This window comes from Triticum dicoccoides, chromosome 4A (genome assembly GCF_002162155.2).
Source record: "Triticum dicoccoides isolate Atlit2015 ecotype Zavitan chromosome 4A, WEW_v2.0, whole genome shotgun sequence".
Classification (NCBI taxonomy): domain Eukaryota; kingdom Viridiplantae; phylum Streptophyta; class Magnoliopsida; order Poales; family Poaceae; genus Triticum; species Triticum dicoccoides.
In genome coordinates this window covers 370,759,747-370,766,321 of record NC_041386.1, presented here as the reverse complement: position 1 = coordinate 370,766,321, position 6,575 = coordinate 370,759,747, and positions in this window count along the sequence as shown.

Genomic DNA, 6,575 nt, shown 5'->3' with positions numbered 1-6,575 from the left:
ACACGGCCTCGGCAAGCCCCGACCCTCCTCCTGTCATGCTGTCGCGGCTCCGCCGCCCCCAACCGCGCTGCTGGCCCGCGCCGCGGCCAACCCCTCTCCGTCGACGCCCCGGCTCCGGCCACTCCGGCCGTCGCGGCCGGCGACTCCCCTGGCCGGCGACCTGCGGCGCTGGGTCAGGGGCTCGACCCGCTAACGGGCGCCCCGTAGCCCCCTGCACCCGCGCGCCCATGCGCCCGCACCCGTTAAGGCCCCCCAGGGCCACTGACATGGGGACCCCACCCCACAGAACATTTTTTTTAAAAAAAGGAGAGAATTAAAATAAAATTATTAAATAAAAATAAAAATGATTAATAAAATTAATTATTAATTAATTAATTAACTAATGGATTAATTAAGTTAATTAATCCGGTTTAATTAATTTAATTAACTAGTTAAGTTAATTAAACTGTAATTAGATTAACCTAAACCCTAATTAACCTAATTAGAGGATGACAGGTGGGTCCCTCCTGGACCCACATGTCAGGGTTGACTCAGTCAACCCCTGTTGACTGCTGACGTCAGCATGACATCATGCTGACGTCATAAATACATTTTTTTCGAATTAATTAAATAATTAATTAAATTCCAGAAATTAATAAAATCTTTAAAAAATCATATCTTTTAATCCGTAACTCGGATTAAAATATTTTCAACATGAAAGTTGCTGAGAACGACGAGACGAATCCGGATACGCGGTCCGTTCGTCCGCCACACCCCCCTAACCTATCGAACTCACAACTTTCCCCCTCCGGCTCCTCTGCCCGAAAACGCGAAACACTGGGGATACTTTCCCGGATGTTTCCCCCTTCACCGGTATCGCCTATCCCTACGTTAGGACACCCCTAGCACAACGTATTGCCGCGTCTTGCTTTGTGTTACATTTGATTGCTCTGTTATTTATTGTGTTCCCCCTCCGTTACTCCTTTCCGGTAGACTACGAGACCGACGCTGCTGCTGACCAGTTCGGCTAGGGAGTTGACGACCCCTCTCTCTTGCCAGAGCAACCAGGCAAGCCCCCCCCTTTGATCACCAGATATCGCCTACTCTTCTTTATACTGCTTGCATTAGAGTAGTGTAGCATGTTACTGCTTTCCGTTAATCCTATTCTGATGCATAGCCTGTCATTGCTGCTACAGTCATTGATACCTTACCCGCAATCCTAAATGCTTAGTATAGGATGCTAGTGTTCCATCAGTGACCCTACACTCTTGTCCGTCTGCCATGCTATACTACTGGGCTGTGATCACTTCGGGAGGTGATCACGGGCATATATTATATACTTTACACTGTTACATTACCTGTGATATTGTTCGGAGTTGGGGGCTGAAGGGGCAGGTGGCTCCATCCCGGTAGAGGTGGGCCTGGGTTCCCGACGGCCCTCGACTGTTACTTTGTGGCGGAGCGGCAGGGCAGGTTGAGACCACCTAGGAGACAGGTGGGCCTGGCCCTGTTCGGCGTTCGCGGATACTTAACACGCTTAACGAGATCTTGGTATTTGATCTGAGTCTGGCTACGAGCCTATACACACTAACCATCTACGTGGGAGTAGTTATGGGTATCCCGACGTCGTGGTATCAGCCGAAGCACTTCAGACGTCAGCGACGGAGCGGCGCGCACCGAATTGGACTGGAACGCCACTAGGCTAGGTCTGCTTTCGGCCGCCCACGCAACGTGCAGGTGTGCTCAGGGCGATGGGCCCAAACCCATGCGCGCTTAGGTTTAGACCGGCATGCTGGCCTCTCTGTTTTGCCTAGGTGGGGCTACGACGTGTTGATCTTTCGCGGCCGGGCATGACCCAGGAAAGTGTGTCCGGCCAAATGGGATCAAGCGTGTTGGGTTATGTGGTGCACCCCTGCAGGGAAGTTAATCTATTCGAATAGCCGTGATCTTCGGTAACAGGACGACTTGGAGTTGTACCTTGACCTTATGACAACTAGAACCGGATACTTAATAAAACACACCCTTCCAAGTGCCAGATACAACCGGTGGTCGCTCTCTCTCAGGGTTACGAGGAGAGGATCGCCGGGTAGGATTATGCTATGCGATGCTACTGGAGATGCTACTTGGAGATGCTACTTGGAGGACTTCAATCTGCTCTCTTCTACATGCTGCAAGACGGAGGCTGCCAGAAGCGTAGTCTTCGACAGGATTAGCTATCCCCCTCTTATTCTGGCATTCTGCAGTTTAGTCCACCGATATGGCCTCCTTACACATATACCCATGCATATGTAGTGTAGTTCCTTGCTTGCGAGTACTTTGGATGAGTACTCACGGTTGCTTTCTTCCCCTTTTTCCCCTTTCCTTTCGTTCTGGTTGTCGCAACCAGATGCTGGAGTCCAGGAGCCAGACGCCACCGTCGACGACGACCCCTACTACACCGGAGGTGCCTACTACTACGTGCTGCCCGCTGACGATGACCTGGAGTAGTTAGGAGGATCCCAGGCAGGAGGCCTGTGCCTCTTTCGATCTGTATCCCAGTTTGTGCTAGCCATCTTATGGCAACTTGTTTAACTTATGTCTGTACTCAGATATTGTTGCTTCCGCTGACTCGTCTATGATCGAGCACTTGTATTCGAGCCCTCGAGGCCCCTGGCTTGTATTATGATGCTTGTATGACTTATTTTAATTGTAGAGTTGTGTTGTGATATCTTCCCGTGAGTCCCTGATCTTGATCGTACACATTTGCGTGCATGATTAGTGTACGATTGAATCGGGGGCGTCACACTTGGGCACCTTTGAGATGTTCGAACAGCTCATTAATGTTGGGAAGTGGGTATTTGTTCTTGATGGTCTTCTTGTTCACTGGACGGTAATCAACACAAAGTCGGTCTGTTCCATCCTTCTTCTTCACAAAAAGAACACCACAACCCCACGGAGAAGAACTAGGCCGGATGAGACCCATTTTCTCTTGAATATCGAGTTGCTTCTTCAGCTCCTTCAACTCTTCAGGTCCGAGCTTGTAAGGACGTTTGCACATAGGTTCCGTGCCGGGCTCAAGATCAATAACGAATTCAATTGGCCGGTGCGGAGGCATTCCTAGGAGCTCTTCTGGAAAGACGTCTTGATATTCGCAAACGACTGGAAGTTGAGAGATGGCATCCAATTCACCCTTCTTATTGAGAGAAAACAGACGGATAGTATCATCACGAGCGGCAAAGACAATTACATCCTCAAACGAATGAGTCAATTGAATCTGCCTGGCTGCACAATCAAGATGTGCCTTGTGCTTAGTAAGCCAATCCATACCGAGAATAAGATCAATATCCGAGTTACCAAGCACCATAGGAGAAGAAAGAAACTTGTAATCGCCCAACGTGATAGTAACATCCGGATCCATCATTTTGGTGTTCATGAACAAACCCGGAGAAGAAACCGCTATCGGCTTAGGCAAATCAATAGTATGCACATCATGCATAGATGCAAAAGGCTTCGATAAAAACGATAAAGATGCACCAGTGTCAAAAAGAACTCTTGCGGGAATGTCATTAACAGGAAGGTTACCCATGATCACATCTGGTGAGTCCTCTGCCTAAGCTGCATTCAGCAAGTTGACCTTGGCGGACTTGGGGTTATGCTTGACCACAACTGTACTTGCCGATCTGACAGGAGGAGGAGGAAGATGCCTCTGGTTGAAACACTTGTTGGCATAGTGACCCTTCTGTTGGCACTTATTGCACGTGACCTCTAAAAGCGGACAGTGATACAGAGCACTTGATCTTGGAGGTTGAGACGAAGTCTTGTTCTGAAAGCCAGGGTTGGGTGGGTGGGAAGAACCACTGCCATCTTTGCTCTTCTGCTGATACGGCTAACGGATTTGAGGAGGAAGCCAATACTTCTGCTGCTTGGCCACTTGAGTAGAGGAAGAAGGAGTAACATCTCTGACTCGCTTCTTGGAAGCATCACACCTCAACTGAGCAGCCTCTTGCTTCAGTGCCATGTTGTAGAACTCATCGTATCTCAAGGGCTCAAAGAGAACAAGAGCTAGCTGAATTTCTTCTCTGAGACCACCCCTGAACTGATATATCATGCTCTTCTCATCAGGGACGTCCTGCTTGGCAAAGCGGGCGAGCTTCTGGAACAACTTGTTGTAGTCATAGACAGACAAAGAGCCTTGCTTCAGATTGCAGAATTCCTCACGCTTGCTTTCAACCATGCTCTGGGGAATATGATGAGCTCGGAAATCTTGACGGAAATCATCCCAAGTGATAACACGTCCACCTCTGGAGTCCTTGTACTGCTGGAACCATTCTGCAGCTTGATCTTTGAGTTGGAAGGAAGCGAACTTAACAAAGTCCTCAGGCCTGACGTTACTGCACTCGAAATGCTTACACAGATCCACAAGCCAATCGTCAGCATCGGTTGCCTCAACACAATTGCTGAAAGTCTTTGGCCCGTTAGCAAGGAACTGGTTGAGTGAAGCAAAGTGATTCTGATTGCTGCCTTGATTCCCTTAGTTGCCTTGGTTGCGCTCTTGAAGAATTTGCATGATCAGCTGTGTGTTTGCATTGGTTGCAGCCATCACAGCTTGCCATGCCTCTGGAGGAGGTGGAGGTGGTGGCGGATCAGGATTCGGAGTCGTGCGCGTTGGAGGAGCCATCCTGAAGAGGTTGACCACCATTAGCACATTGATAACAAATATTGAAGCTGAATCCAACGGAATGAAAATTGCAACATATAGTCTTAATATCCGAACAAAACGAACGAATGCATTCCTCTTGAAATGGTCACATATCCATAAATTGAGAAGCCACGTAGAATTAAGGTAGAGAAATAAATCAACAAGGTACGGATCAAGAACGAATAATCGGTAAGAAATCCCAAACTCAAACCAATATCCGTGGAAGAAGAACTAGAGCTACTAGAATTCCCACCTATGAAACTCCCGAACCTTTCCGGTTATGCAATCAGGTGTTGGGGATACAGGGGAAGCATAATATCTCACCCAAATCTAGCAAATCCTACATCCAGCTGTATCCATCCTTCAACACATAACCAAGAAACCTTCAGAAACCATCTACCTCAACCTTCGAAAAGCATCCGTTATACAAGTTATGGCAATACTCCCAAACTCCCGGCCCAGTACTGGGTGGCGTCGAGGTTATCTCACCAACGAACTGCATAAAAGAGATTTTCGATGTCGGCGTACTAAACTCAGGTATTCCAGATAAAATTATGATGACAACACCTCAGAACTCAACTCCCCGGGACACTTCCACTAAACCCCTGACAGGAGGCACCAAGACAATGTTCTCATCATAAAACCATCGGAATGATTCCAAGATACCCGCGTGATCCTAAAATAAATTTAGTGAAATATGAGAAGAGAAGAGTCAAAACTCTACGTCAGGATGCCTTACCAGAGCGATGAGGAGACTAGGAAGTAAAAAGAATTCCTAAACTCTCCGATATATAATTCCTAAATGACTCAAAACATTTTTCTAGACACAAGTCGACCGCTAAAAACAATCAAGAAAAGGGGCTCCTAAGGTCGGGGAAGGCTCTGATACCAACTTGTAACACCCTCGATGCGACTATAGCTCCCACGTGTTGAGGCACGACTTGGAGACATAATCGCATTGAAGGCATATGTCGCAAGTTAGGCAATCTTCACAACATCCCATGTAATATAAATAATAAAGGGGAGATAACATAGTTGGCTTACACTCGCCACGTCAATCAAGTACATAAATAACATTACATCAACCAAACACTCATGGCCCGACTACGGCGCCAAAATAAAAGAGAACCCAACATGCGACACGGTCCCAATCACCCCCAACTGGGCACCACTACTGATCATCGAGAAAGGAAACATAGTAACATTGAGAGTCTTCGTCGAACTCCCACTTGAGCTCATACGCGTCTCCTGGAGCGGAATCATCAGGCCTTGCATCTGGTGTAATTGTAATCTGTGAGCCACAGGGACTCAGCAATCTCGCACCCTCGCGATCAAGACTATTTAAGATTATAGGTATGGTAGGGTTAAAATATGTGGAGCTACAGCAAGCGACTAGCAAAATATGGTGGCTAACTTATTCGCAAAAGAGAGCGAGAAGAGGAGGCAAAGCACGAGCGAGAAACTAGAGAGCAACCTGCGCAAACATTACTCCAACACTGTGTCCACTTCCCGGACTCCGCCGAGAAGAGGCCATCACGGTAACACACTCAGTTGATTCATTTTAATTAAATTAAGGTTCAAGTTATCTACAACCGGACATTAACAAATTCCCATCTGCCCATAACCGCGGGCACGACTTTCGAAAGTTCAAATCCCTGCAGGGGAGTCCCAACTTAGCCCATGACAACCTCTCACAGTCAACGAAGGAATAGACCTCCTCCCAAGATGTTCTGATCAGACTCCGTATCTCGGTAATTCAAGACACTTCGACAGGTTAAAACAAGACCAGCAACACCGCCCGAATGTGCCGACAAATCCCGATAGGAGCTGCACATATCTCGTTCTCAGGGCACACTCAGATGAGCAAGACGTCGGGTAGGCCAGCCCAGAGTTGCCCCTGGTAGCCCCGGACATCGCT